Source organism: Rattus norvegicus, chromosome 10, assembly GCF_036323735.1.
Source record: "Rattus norvegicus strain BN/NHsdMcwi chromosome 10, GRCr8, whole genome shotgun sequence".
NCBI classification, from domain to species: Eukaryota; Metazoa; Chordata; class Mammalia; order Rodentia; family Muridae; genus Rattus; species Rattus norvegicus.
This window is the reverse complement of record NC_086028.1, coordinates 6,960,055-6,974,175: the sequence shown is the minus strand read 5'-3', so window position 1 is coordinate 6,974,175 and position 14,121 is coordinate 6,960,055. Positions and strand designations below refer to the sequence as shown.

Sequence of the window (14,121 nt, the reverse complement as noted above, 5' to 3'; positions counted from 1 at the left end):
CAGGGTGCCTATCCCTCTGAGCCCCATGCTGCTCAGGTGAGACATTAGAAATAACAAAATTACCCGTGAGGTTGCTTAGAAAGAGAAGTACTAATGTAGATTGAATACAGAATGAAACACTGAGTCAGATAAAAATGTCCTCTTTCAATATGATGATAGAAACACGAGTTTTTTTTTAAAGCATGGTAAGTAATGTTCTCATACAGGAAACACATTCCTCTTCTCCCCCTTCTCTTGCCCCTAGTCTTCTGTTCTTCCTCCCTGACCATCTCCATTCTTTTAAAAGATTTGTTACTTTATGGGTGCGTATCCGTGCGTCAGGTAGTGCACTTCCCATGGAAGCCAGGAGAGGGCGCCAGATGACCAGGAACTGAGATCAGGAACATTTGTGAGCTGCCAAGTGGTGCTGAGACTTGAACTACGGTCCTCTGGAAGTGAAGCTAAATGCTTGTAATCACTGAGTCATCTCTCTGGCACCCTTCATCTTTTTTTTTTCTTTTTTTTTTTTTTTTTTTGATAGGGTCTTACTATACAGTCCTGGTAGGCTTGGAACTCTGTATACTAGACTGGCCTCAAATCTACAGAAATCTATCTGTTTCTGACCCAGAGTGCTCAGATTAATGGCGCCTGCCACCATACCTGGCCACCGTACTCTTGCACTCTTACCCTCGCCCAGCCTTTACCGAGCATGTACTTGACGCTGAGCTTGCATTACGGGTCTGTATGTATAAGTTACTTTGCACTGCAGTCTTGAAGAATTCCACTATCACTTCATAAATTTTATAAACCAGAAAGCAGAGGTGACCACACCCAGTTTCTCCCAGCAACCCTGTATCAGATGCTTTGCCTCCTGCTTCCATTCCATGTATCCCCCACTCCCCCTCCAGCTCCTCGCAACTCTTTAAATCCCACCTCTGGGCTTTTGGGACTTCTGGCCACAGTGGACACTTGGCTGTTGGTAGTCACTGAAGTTTATCAGGAGAGAGTAAAGCCAGCATATCTTGAGGGTCTTTTTTCCTGGAACGCAGGCAGGCGGGTGGGTGGGCGGGCAGCCTTCTTTCCTGTTTCCATGGGGATGGGGGCGGTTGAAGAGATGAACTGACCATACCTTTACTAATGAGGAAGCCCAGGAAAGGGCGACCAACAGCGTTAGCTTTATTCTCTCCCAGGAGAGGCTGCTCTGCTTTGGATCCAGGCTTTTCTTCTGGAAAATACAGAGTGTCTCTGAGACTGCAAGTGCAAGAAGCCAGTGCACTCCCCTGCCTCAGATGCTGGGGCTGCAGACCCCAGGCGCCCTAGGGAGTCACTGTGGGAGCTCCCGCCTGGTTCCCCTCTTGCCCTCACCATGAATGACTGCCAGCTTGAGTTTGCTGAAACCTGGGATTTTCCTAAAGCAGGAACTCCTCAGCACAACCTGGGAGCCTTCCCTAACCTAACTGACTTCCCTTACCACTGTCCCCCTGCTCCCAGATGCCACCCTCTCCAAATGGGTTTAAAACAGGAATCGCTGTGACATCATAAGAGATGTATTTGATCTCTGCTCCCGTTCCTGGAACACAGCTAGTAAAATGCTTTTAACCTTTTGGGTGGGACAGCGGAGATGGGAGCTCTTTTGTTACACTCTTTGGTCTTAGTTCCTAACACAAGACCTTTAAAAACCCTTGACTCTCCTGAGTGCCTTTCTGTATGCTAATGAGGCTCTCTGGCTGGGGAAGGACCAAGTTTGCTATTATAAACTGGAATTTTCTGGCCCACACAGACCTCTGGAGTGTGAGCAGGGCTGGAGGAGTCCAGTTGACAATGGCCAGGAACCTCACCAACTGTGCTTGTGGAAGAGAGCTTCTGTAAGCACTGGGATGGTGAGTGTGTTCACATGTGGGGAGGCTGGCACCCTAAGCTGGGAGTTGGGATCTGGTCTGAGACCCTTTTGGACTTCATCCTCTGATCTCTTTACCTGGCTGTTCATTTGTATCTTAAGTGTTTTTGAGGCACTCTGGGAAATAATTCTACCTGATGAGGGGTGGTGGTTAGCACAGGTTCCAAGTTTAGGTGACCATGTAGGAAGCACAGGCTCCAAGTGCAGGTGACCAGGTGGGAACACGGGTTCCAGGTGCAGGTTATTTGGTGGGAACACGGGTTCCAGGTGCAGGTTATTTGGTGGGAACATGGGTTCCAGGTGCAGGTGACCAGGTGGGAAGCACAGGCTCCAAGTGCAGGTGACCAGGTGGGAACACGGGTTCCAGGTGCAGGTTATTTGGTGGGAACATGGGTTCCAGGTGCAGGTGACCAGGTGGGGACACGGGTTCCAGGTGCAGGTGACCAGGTGGGAAGCACAGGCTCCAAGTGCAGGTGACCAGGTGGGAACACAGGTTCCAGGTGCAGGTGACCAGGTGGGGACACGGGTTCCAGGTGCAGGTTATTTGGTGGGAACATGGGTTCCAGGTGCAGGTGACCAGGTGGGGACACGGGTTCCAGGTGCAGGTGACCAGGTGGGAAGCACAGGCTCCAAGTGCAGGTGACCAGGTGGGAACACAGGTTCCAGGTTCAGGTGACCAGGTGGGGACACAGGTTCCAAGTGCAGGTGACCAGGTGGGAACACGGGTTCCAGGAGCAGGTGACCAGGTGGGGACACAGGTTCCAAGTGCAGGTGACCAGGTGGGAACACAGGTTCCAGGTGCAGGTGACCAGGTGGGGACACAGGTTCCAGGTGCAGGTGACCAGGTGGGGACACAGGTTCCAAGTGCAGGCGATCTGATGAGCACGTGCTTCTTAGTCTCATCTTGGCTGGGAATTGCCTTCCCCAGGAAGCCTTCCTCTGCCTTATAGCATGGTCAGGTATCCTATAAATGTGTTCCCAGAGATCCCTGTGACTGTCTTTCCTTTTTATTTTATTATATATGTTTTTCATATGGACTGAGTACAGTGTACCTTCAGTTGCTGTGTGTCACATAACCCTTTGAGAAGGGACATGTCACATGTGACTCCTTCTCGCTATAATCAAGTTGGCCACAGAGGCATGAGAGGCATTAATCAATACTTTAATTTCTTAAGAGGTCATTAATTTAAGAACTTCTTATTGGCCAATTGGATGGCTATGAGGGGATTTGGAGGATTTAGAGCCTCTTAATTTTTCTAACTGGCACCTTCCCCTTCATCTCTCTTCAAAAGGAGAGGAGTAAAATGGCATCATCATATTTCATGTCCTGGCCTTGAATACCTGCCACAGGGACATTCTCCTTTCTGCCCTAATTAAATGGAGAGGGCATTCCCAGTTTTCATATTCCTGTAAAACATTATCTACCACACCAAAACTTTCTAGTGCTGTTTCAAAGCCGGAAGAAGGCAGTGAGGACCTACTGTGTGCTGGTTGCTTTATATGCAATAACTGCTCAATGGTGGAGACCTTGGTCACATCTGATTTACAGATTGGGTTTGAGGAAGTGACTTTCTCCAGGAGCGAGCTGATATTTGAATCCAGTACAGTGTTTACCAGGTCTGTGCTCATCAATGTATGTCCTGCTTTGAATTAGGAAGGATAAATTGATCCTTACTGACCAGCACTTAGCATTCGTTCATTAGTTGATTCCTTGACCTAGTTAAAAGAAAAGTTAATTCCTGAACTTTTAGGCACATCTACAGCTCCTAATTGTATTTTAATATTTGATGGACTTGGAAGAAATGGATGGATGCTCATTTAGACCCAGTTGTCGCATCCCTGAGTGTCTCATGGTCTGTGAGCTGCAGCCTTCGGGACAGTTCTAAGCGTTTTCTTTTAATCATTGTGGTACAGACTGAACTGTGCTGCTATTCAGGGAGCCTGTCTAGACTTTGTTCTTTGTCACTTAAAAAAATTATAAGATATAGGAGAAAATGTCTCTTGCTTTCCTGAAGACGTTGGCTGAGTGCCTGGGTCTCTGGCCTGCGGAGAAGCTGACCTCTGCCCAGATTCAATTTGGCTAGCAGAGTCATTTGTGGTGAAGATATTGTATGATTTTGTTTTCTAGTTTTTTTTTATGTTAAAATTTTATTGGAGATCACTTTCAATTCATGTTCGGTGGCTAGAATTCAGACAGACACACATCACAGTCCTTTATCCCATTTCTTCTAGCAGCCCCTGCGAACCTGAGGGTGGATATTGACAAAGTTGCCCTCTTGTCTTCTACAGTCATGCCCAGTGAAAATGGTTTATTAAGAATAATGAAAAGGTTTAAACAAGAAGGGATTGAAGGGCAGAAAATGAGAAGTAGAAGAGAAGGAGGAAGAAGGAGAAGGAGGAGAGGAGATAGAAAGAGAAGGAGAGGGAGAAAGGAATGGGAGAAAGGAGAAGAAATAAGAGGAGGTGGGATATTGGGGCAGGAGGGGGCTGGTCTTGTGCTCTGTGCATTCAGATGCTGATTTCTGTGTCTGGGTAACTGTGGTCACTGTTGTGAATATTGAATCTCCTATATGCTCCCCAATGATCTCTGACAGGACAACAAAAAGCTGAACAGCCAATGATTGGGCAGAGAAGACAGAAAGGCTGGACTTCTGATCCCAGCTTGGGGTCCCAAGGAGAAGAGCATGGTTGAAGGACTTTACCGTGAGGCAGATGACTGTTCCGGAGAAGAAGGGCCAAGAGGCAGGTGGAGAAAGAAGAAGATGGTAACGATGAGGTTGAGCATGAGGAGGAGTTCTCCATGAGGACAGACAGCTGCAGCAGAGTGAGCCAAGGAGACAAAAAGTAACTTGGGGCATGGGGCCGGGACGTAGTGAAGATAGCATAGAGGGTTAGGAATACCTGCTCAGTTATTGTGCCTAAAGCTTGTTGAATAAATTTCAGGTCTTGGTGTTAATCATTTGGGATTTATCAGGTTTAGAAAACACTGCTCCCTTTAAATTTCATGCTATGAGGGAGAGGAGGAGGAGAAAGGAGGAGAGAAGGAAAGGGAGGAAGAGGAGTCATTTGTCAGAAGTGGGTGGGCGGCAGCTGTTCTGGGTGGCCTTTCCTATTCCCTCTCTTCTCCTTCTCATCTAGTCCAACACTCGGAGGAGGCCATTAACCGGAGCCTTGCCCCTATTGCCTTAGAGATCTGTAGGACTTCATAAGGAACTTACGGCTAATAGAGACTGTCTGTGGTAGCTGAGACCTCCAGAGCTTTGCTGTGAAGCTGGCTTGCCTTGGGGGCTGGGAACTAGGACAATGCTGGTTTATTTCTTGCATTTTTTGTTGTGGTTTTTAACATAAATAGTAAAAATACTTGAAGTTTGCCTTTTGACGTTATTAGATGTGCAAAAGTTAGTAAAGCAGTTAATAAACGCAGTGACACAGGCTAATAGACTATTGAATAAAGGTGGCCTCCCTAGGGACTGGACTATGAGGAGGTGTGGCCTTGTTGGAGGAAATGTGAGTCATCCCTTGCTGCTGCCCTGTGATCTGGATGTAGAACTCTCAGCTACCTCGCCAGCAGCCTGCCTGCCTGCGCCGCCATGCTTCCCACCGCGACACTAATGGGCTCTGAAGTGTAAGCCAGTTTTCCTTTACAAGGGTTGCTGTCATCGTGACGTCTCTTCAGAGCAATGAAAACCCTAACTAATACACTTACCATCTCAGTTCCTTTTACGAAGAGATCAGCAAAAATCCACACATTGAGTAAAATTCCAGTACAAATGATTTCATTAGCTCTAGTTTTCCATGTACCTCAAATCTCTGGGTGTTTTATCTTGTGTATATCTTCTGTTTTGCATTTTTTGACTTAGGCCTCTTCCCTCCACCATGACAACCATTCTAAGTGTCTGCTTCTGCATATTTGAACTCTTTCCAAAAAGAAAATATCAAATAGCTGAGAAGTCTTTTTTCACTTGGCACAATATCCTTCAGGCTCATCAACATGAGAAATGGCGAAATATCCATGATATATACTAAATACATACTTAATTTTATTGATTCATGTGTTAATGAGTTAATTCAGCTGTTTCTACTATCCCGTGTGTTTGAACAATGCTCTTATAATTATTTTTTGCATCACCGGAAAAACCTCTGTATAGGAAAAGATAATAAAACCGCACACAGATGAGGCAGACAAGCTTAGAGAATAACTTAGGCACCTGGGACTCCACTTGGCAGGGGCATATGCCTATCCTTCTTCTAACAAAGGACACCACAATAACCTAAAACCCTTGCCTGCATCAAGCTGCACTACTGTCCTGCTTCAAACACTGCATTAAGTTTTCCCTCCTAGAAACCCTTACTAAGTCCCCATACATGGTCGTTCCTATTCCTGAACATATCTAGGATTAGGAGATAGGGGTCTGACCTAACCTCAGGTGGTTTAGGGTACATGTGTCTTCTGAATCAACTTTTAGGGAATGGTTCTACTTGTCACTTTTTGTATATGTATTAATTGGGCATGATTAGAGGCATGAATTATGGAAGGTACCTGTCATTAAAGTCAATGCATCACGAGAAGGGATCTTGGCAGTGAACAAAGGCTTACATAACTCAGTCGCATCACTTTAGATGGGGAATTGCATGCACTACCAGTGAAGAGCTGACTCTTCCTTCTCTGAGACCCATACTAGGCAGCCCCAAACAGCACCTTGAGGCCCCCGTGTGCTCTAGCTCAGCAGTGCACCTGTAGCACATCTGGCCACTACTGTCAGTGTGCATCAGAGTAAAGAGTCTCTGCTTCTTTCCAATTTACTTGTTACCCATTCTTTGAACAAGACACCAAGAACCCGAAAGCGGTCCAGATGGTGGCCACAAGTAATGCATAGACAGGTGGGTTGGAGGGGTGGAGGGCGACACAGTGGAAGAGAGTACAACTTTGTTTTGTCCCTGGGCCCAGCTGTGCTGAGGCACCTCCTTCCCACTGCTTAGAGGCTCAAATGTCTCCCTGCTATTACCAAGTAGAGAAAGGTGGCCATAGGAGAGCGTGAGGCTACCTTTATTTCCCTTTTCAGTTTGTGTGAGTGTTGCTATTTTCCATCCAAACAAGAATCCTGCTGGATCAGGAAAGATCCCAGGATTTTTGGATTCAAGTCCAGCAGGGATGTTTGAGGTTTGAACCACGGTTCTTTGGTTCTTTTGAGTACTAGATCTTTGGGAACAAGGAACCAAAGAACACTCCTCCTGTTTCCTGCCATCTAGTTTTCTGTCTACTCAAGTTCAGGGACCCCGCAAAGGGGGACACTCCAAGATGAGCATCCCTGCTAAGTGGCTTGTCCAAGCCCAAGTTCCCGAGGCTAGGAGGAGAGGATATGCCTATTCTAGCTGGAGTGCGATGTCCATAGCTGGTGATCTTTGTTCATCGTAGATGAGGAGTTAGAGCCAAGAGCTCAGAGTAAACTGCCAGTGCTTCCCCTGAGAGATGGAGTTAGTAGGAAGTTCACTGATACTGCCCCTATGATACAGAGAATTTATCTTTTTGCATTTATGTTTGTATGTGTGTCCATACATATGTATAGGTGCATATGAATGTGTACATACACACAGATATAGGTGCCAGAGGTTGAGATAGGGTCTCTCACTGAACCCGGAGCTCACAGTCTAGTTAGGCTGCCTGGCCAACCAACTCCAGGGATCCGCTTGTCTCTGCTTCCCTAGTGTTAGCATTACTGCTATGCCTGACTTTATATGTGAACACTGGAAATCCAAACTCAGGTCCTCAGAATGCACAGCATACACTACCGCCAGACTGTCTCCACAGCCTGAGGGTCTGAATGCTGGTCAAATTTCATAATCTCTAAGAAGCTCTGGAAATACCAGTTCTTGCTGTTCTCCAAGATTCAAACTTAATTGATCTGGAGCGGGGACTACAGATGGGAAAAGAGAACTTTCAAATACAGCATCAAGGTATAGTCAGGGCTGAGAGTTACTCGTGTAAAAGAACATGTTCAAAGGCTTTCAATAATAACTTTAGAAGTAATCTAGACTGCTCAATCAGGCAACAAGGAGCCCATATAAACTCTGGAAGGTACACCGCTCTGTTCCTGTTGCAGAGGCCCATCATGGCCCATAGGCACTCACTAATTGAAGAAAGCTCACTGGAATTCCTCTGCTTCAGAAAACACCTTTTCCTCATCGATTTCAGCTGACATGTGGGATTTTTGTAATTTTGGTGTTCTGTTGGTGCACTGACGCTAGAGGTAGGATTTTGGGTAACGTTTAAACACATCTAAAACGTCCCAGCATTTGGGAAGAGGTGATTTGGCTCAGTAGATAAAGGTGCTGGCCTGAGTTTGGTCTCTGGAATCCATGGTAGGTGGAGAGAGAGAAGCAAGTGACTCCCACTTTTTGTCCTCTGGCCTCCACCAGCATGGCAGAGCTCAGGCGCCTCCTAACCCCACTCCAAATTAATGCAGTAATTAATATAACAAATAAGTTTTCTAGGAAGTGTAGACTCTAAGTCTGATTATTCTTAAACCTCAGTGGTGAGTGGGTAGGGCATAGATGAGGCTCTCAATAGCAAATACTCCTGATGTGAAAGCAAACTTGTATTCTAAAGGTTGAGTCTCTCTTACTGATTATTACTTACTCTGGTCAGTATGGGATGTTGGTAGTTAGAGTGGTGTGGTGTGAGCTGATCCAAGAAGGGACTGTGGTATCCTCCAAGAGTCACATATAACTTGCTAAAATTCTTCTCCCTTGAGTTGGGAATAACCCTTCAGAACTTTTATCTATGGCATCTATTTGATCTTTTGTGTTATAGATGAGGGAACAGGGGAAAGGAACAAGAGAGGGTGGGATATTTGTCCAGAAGGGACAGAGAACTGTCTCTGGATAGAGAGGAGACAGACATGGCCTGTAGGCAAATGCAGCTTATAAAGAAAAAAAGGGAGGACCCTTTGTAAGGATGAGGTGTTTAATTGGACATGTTAACCAGGGTATCCAAAAGGAATTCTTTTGATTGCTGGGCTTTAGTACTTCTGATGGCTGGATCTTGGTGGTCACTCTCAGGAGGAGGAAGTGGCCAAATAAGGGGACAGTCCTTGGGGTAGCTTTAGGGATGTGATCTAATGTTTTAGCAAGGCTGAGGGAATGGGGGAAGGGGCAAGGCCTGCCAGAGCCAAGCTTGGCCTGCTTGGACCTGCTAGAACTTTTTACTATTGCGGTCTGCAAAACTCCCTCAAGTCCAGCACAGTAACTCAAACATCACTTTATTCCATTCACATTTTATCACAAATTAAGGCAGGCTTTTGCCTCTGTACATGCTACCTGGGGCCCCCAGTCGATGTGACTTACGTGGTTGGCATCCTTGTCTGAGGAAAATGACACCCATCTGAGGCTACACGGGATTCCTTCAGGACTTGGATTCCCTCCCTTCTTCTAAATGATCACTTCACTAAAGGGCCAGTCTATAATAATATTGGGTGTGTACCGTCTCCTCAGGCTCATGTGCTGAATGCTTATTTCCCAGATAGGGAAGTGTCCTAGTTTGCTCGCTATAGCTGTGATAAACACCATGACCAAAATCACCTTGGGGAGGAATGATTTATTTTATCCCACAGTTGACAGTCTATCATCCAGGGCAGTGAGGGCGGAGCCCAGAGGCAGGAGCTGTGCAGAGCCCATGGAGGAGTGATACTTATGGCTTGCTTTCCGGTAAGGCTGCTGGCTCAGCCTGCTTTTTTTACAGCTCAGAACTGCCTGCCCAGGAGTGACACCACCTACAATAGGTTGGGCCTCCCCACATCAATCATCAAGGAAGATAATCAGGAAAAGCTCCACAGACAGGTTTATATCAGGCCAGTCTGATAGAGGTATGTTCTCCCCAGTTCAGGTCCCCTTTTCGCACAGTGTGTGTCTAGTTGACAAAAAAACAACCAACCAACTAATTAACAACAACAAAACACAGAGCACCCCAAAACAACAACTTAACAACAACAATGTCAGAAACATCACTCCCAAACCTCTCAGCATATTGAGCATACAGAACTATTTTGTGGAAGTTCTGGAAACTTCAGGACTGGGAGGAGTGGAGGGAGGGGAGGCTACAGGCAGAATGTCTTGTATGAGGAAAGAAGAGAAAAAGAATGTCAGGGTGGCAATCATCCAAAGGGTAGCAGTGGCTGGAAGATAGATCCAAGGTGCCTCATACACCTCATGTTGGTCCTGAGTGTGAGTATGAGCCCTGGCTTCATTGCCAAGAACACCTGACCCATAGGACTGCTTGAGAATCCTTATTACACAGCAGCTGGACTGCTTTGCAGAGCGACCCAGGAGGAGCAAGAGAAAGCTAGCCACACTGTCACTGTGGCTCAACCTCAGAGATCACGCATTGTAGTTTCTAAAATATCTGCTTGGTTTCAAAGATCAGTGAGCTATAAGAGCATAAATCTCAGGAAGAGAACAAATTTCTAGAAGCCATTGTGGAGGGGAGTTGGCACAATCAGATATCCTGGCCTCATTGGCACACACAGTCCTGGCCTTTCGTTCCTTCTGTCACAAGCTCTGTACTTCTATCTCCAGACTCCCTCAGGAAAGGCTTTTGACCTCACAGTTTTCTCTTAAGCTAATGAGTGCAGGGCTTCGGACACGCAGAAACGTGCTTCCTGTGCTGTGGGTTCGGTTTCCTTTCTCAGTTCTTCTTCTCAGAATACCTTCTTAATTCATAGGGCCCGCTCACTGATGAACCTTTATTCTCTCTGAATGCAAGGTAATCTCTCCCCAAACGAGGGCCTGCCACTCCAAGAGGGGCCTAATTCTGAAAACTCGTGAAAAGTAGTACACAAAGACAAGTGCCATTGAAGAGTCCTTGTAGGCCCCAGGCTGATTAGAAAAATGTCGTCAAGTAATTGCAGAGCTTCAGGGACTTCCAGAGGGGGCGGAAGTTGGGACAGGAAAGATGTTGTTCAAGTCAGGCTGAAGAAAATATTTTATAGAAAGAACCAAGCCTGAGAGAGGAAAGACAAGGCTTCCAACTTCCTACAAGGCTGAAGCCCCAAGGAAAGGAGTTAAAAATGTCATATTTAGATGCTATGACAAAGAGTGATTATAGGCTCACTGGCTGTAATGTTGGGGGAGAGAGAGGAGGAAGAAGAAGGTGAGTTTATAAATGTAGAGAAAGGGACACCAGGAGAGAGAACTTTCGTTCTCTCATTGAGCATCCTTCTACCTTGTACACCTCACTGGCCAAGAATGAAGACCAAGGCAAGTAACATGGTCCCCACTCTCAGAACCTGAACTGTCAGTAAGTCGCAGTTGCTGTGAGTCAGGGTGAGAGCAGAGAGGAAGGTGCTGTTTCCAGCTTGAAGGTCAGAATAGGCTTCCTGGAGGAAGTGCAGAGGTGGGATTTGAGTTTTACAGCAAAGGCATAGTGAGGTAGGGGTCCTAGATAGGGCCAGCAGGTGCTAAGGAGAGAGAGAGCACTGTGGGAAAGTAGGACAACCCGACCACCCACGCTTGTAGACAAAGTTCCCAGTCTGGTTAGGGAGATGAATGGAATAATCAGACTGTGCTTTTACCTTGGCTTTTGTTAAATGTCTCTCCTTTTATTTTTGCAGTGCACACATGCACATACTCACCAAATAGCCTTGTCCTTGTTTCTGTTGACAGACTGACACAAACCAAAACTGACCATTCATAGGCTGTCCAGGGACTGAGTCAAGAGTACCCTTTCTGTCTGGAGTAGTAAATATACTGTTTGAATATATACCCTAAATACCTGTGTTGGAAACTTGATACTGAAATTTATATAGAGAGGTGAGACATTTGTGAGGTAAGCTGTGTTGGGTGAAATCATAAAGTTGAAGCTCCCACAATAGGATGGGGGAAGGGAGGAGGAGGAGGAAGAGGAGAAGGAGGGGGAGGGGGAAGAAGGGGAGAAGGAAGGGGAGGAAGAGGAGGAAGAGGAGGAGGAGGAGGAGGGAAGATCTGAGCTCTACTTTTTTTCTCTCTTATACCTTCTTTCCCTGCCTTCTGCCATGGCATGAGGCAGCCCAGGGTTCCCACCCTATGTTGGTGAACGTCTCACACTTCAGAACCATGAGCTAAGTAAATATATGTTCTTCGCCATTTTCTCAATCTTAGGCATTTCTTGTATAGCAAGAGAACATGGATCAACATAACCTAGTTCCTAAAACTCATAAAAATAGGAATTCCTCCTTCTCTGTGTTCCTCTCCTCCTCCTTCCCTCCCTCTTTCCTTTTCAGCCTCTTTCTTTCAAGGCAGAATGTTTCTTCCCCCTCCTGAGTGTTCCGAGTGAGGAAGCTGATCTAGGAAGGACAGAGTGGAAATACTGGGATGGGGACAGGGGCAGGGATGTGTGAGAGCCATGTTTTCTAATTTAATTTATTTTAAATTTTATTTAATTTTTATTTAGTTATTCCTTTGTGAGAGGGTATCATATAGCCAAGGCTTGCCCTAATTCATTATGTACCAGAAGTGGGCCTTGAACTACCTACCAAAAGCTGAGATTACAGGTCTATACCGTACCTGGCTGTGATTTTTATTTACTTTTGAAGGCCTCAGGGCAGGGTTTCTTCAAGAGGACCATGGAAACAGGTGTAGTGACCACCATATTGAGACCTTACAATTAAGGAGATAGATTAGACTCAATTCCCAAGGCACTTTCTGGTTTGTTTAGGTGCAAGGACAGACTTTCTTTTTCTTTCCAGGGAAGAATGACCTCTCTTCTCTCCATATGCATTTGTTGTTGAATCAATGGGATGGTGTTCTTAGCAGAGGCCAGACTCTCCCTGATGCTGAGGTAGTCACACACTCCCTGGTGTTCATGACTCTGAAGGGAAACTGTCTTTTCCCTCCTGCAAGAGCTATATAATGTCCCTGCCTTTTTATTTCCACCCAGAGGAATGTGAACTGGGCTTTCTGGTCCACTCAGCATTGCCAGAGGTGAGGCTTCAGATCTGCACTGTGCCCACACCGGCACTCTGCCCCGTTGGTCCCTTTCCTCTTATATAGAAGTAAAACCTATTTCCAAGGAAACATTGGTCAATATAGAGAAGCACCGAGTCTTGAGAGTTCAGAAAACTGTACCTGGCAATAGCTCCTGCTTGAGTGTTTTCATTTGAGGCTATAGCTAAGCTGGTACCGTCGGCTAAGCTGGTAGTGTAAGCAGTGTGTTCCAACTGAGCCCCCAGAGGACCCGGGGATCAGAATCTTGATGCCAGACTGGAGGCTCATTTCTAAGCTTGCCTCAGACCAAAGGAGAAAAACAGGGCAGCCCTGTGTGGCTGCCTGCTGAAGTGCTTCCTCATTACTGGCTTCTGATGGAAAGGCAGTGTTGTGAAGTCATCAGAGGCTAGTGAGGAACAATGGGGACAACATCACACTTTTACTCAGCTGGTCCCTCGGTCCCTCGGGCCTGAGATGCTGAACCAGTCTGTCCTGCAGGGCTACCTGTCTTCAAAATGTTATTTGCAGTTAACTTCTTAAAATTCACCGAGAATATAATAGAAATTTCACCTTCTTTATTTCTTAACAACCTTTCTCTCCCCCCTCTCTCTTCCCTTCCCCCTTCCTCCCTCTCCCTCTCATCTCCTCCTCCCTCACCTCATGAACACAGTCACCTTGCGGAGATATGAGGGACCATGCTGCTCTTCTGGGCTGGAAATATGGCTTACTTCTGTCTGGGGCAGACTTCTTCTCAACTGTAGCACATATGGAGGCCTCGTATCCCAGACGCACAGCCACAGCTGGAGGAGCATCCTCAGTGCTGTGTGTCTATGGAGCACAGTGTCCTGCTAGCCCACCATGGCACACAGCAGAGCTGAGAAGCAGGATGCTGTGTGGTAGCGTTGAGATTGGGGCTGTTTGTTACAGGAGCGAAACCTAGTTTACGGTGGCTGGCTGAGGCGGGAGGACTCATATTGGCTGTTGTGCAATGGGCTCGAAAGCCTCTGACCTTACGTGGAGACATTTTTATGCCGTAACTGAAGTAGGTCTAAAATGCCTTGAGAAACTAACATCAGTTTCAAGCAGCAAACTGTTAAAATTGGAAAAGAGAGCTACGGACAAAGGAGCACGGGAGGAACAGGATGGGGGTAGGCGAGGAATGCTCTGAGGGATACTGCTGTTCAAATAAATGTCTCCTAATAACTTCATAGGCCGTGCCACCCCAACCAGGCTACTGTTTTAACCCTGTTGTGTTCAGTCTGTCATTCTTCTTCCCTGAGTAATAAACG

General features: G+C 46.4%; 1 long non-coding RNA gene across 1 annotated transcript; it reads left to right on the top strand.

Annotated features, from left to right (window-relative positions):
- Nucleotides 1-1,173: 1,173 nt before the first annotated feature.
- On the top strand, nucleotides 1,174-9,809 carry LOC134480749 (uncharacterized). The gene is made up of 2 exons (XR_010055513.1): nucleotides 1,174-1,859; nucleotides 4,471-9,809. It is a non-coding gene; the product is annotated as an uncharacterized LOC134480749 (long non-coding RNA).
- The last annotated feature ends 4,312 nt before the right edge of the window (nucleotides 9,810-14,121 follow it).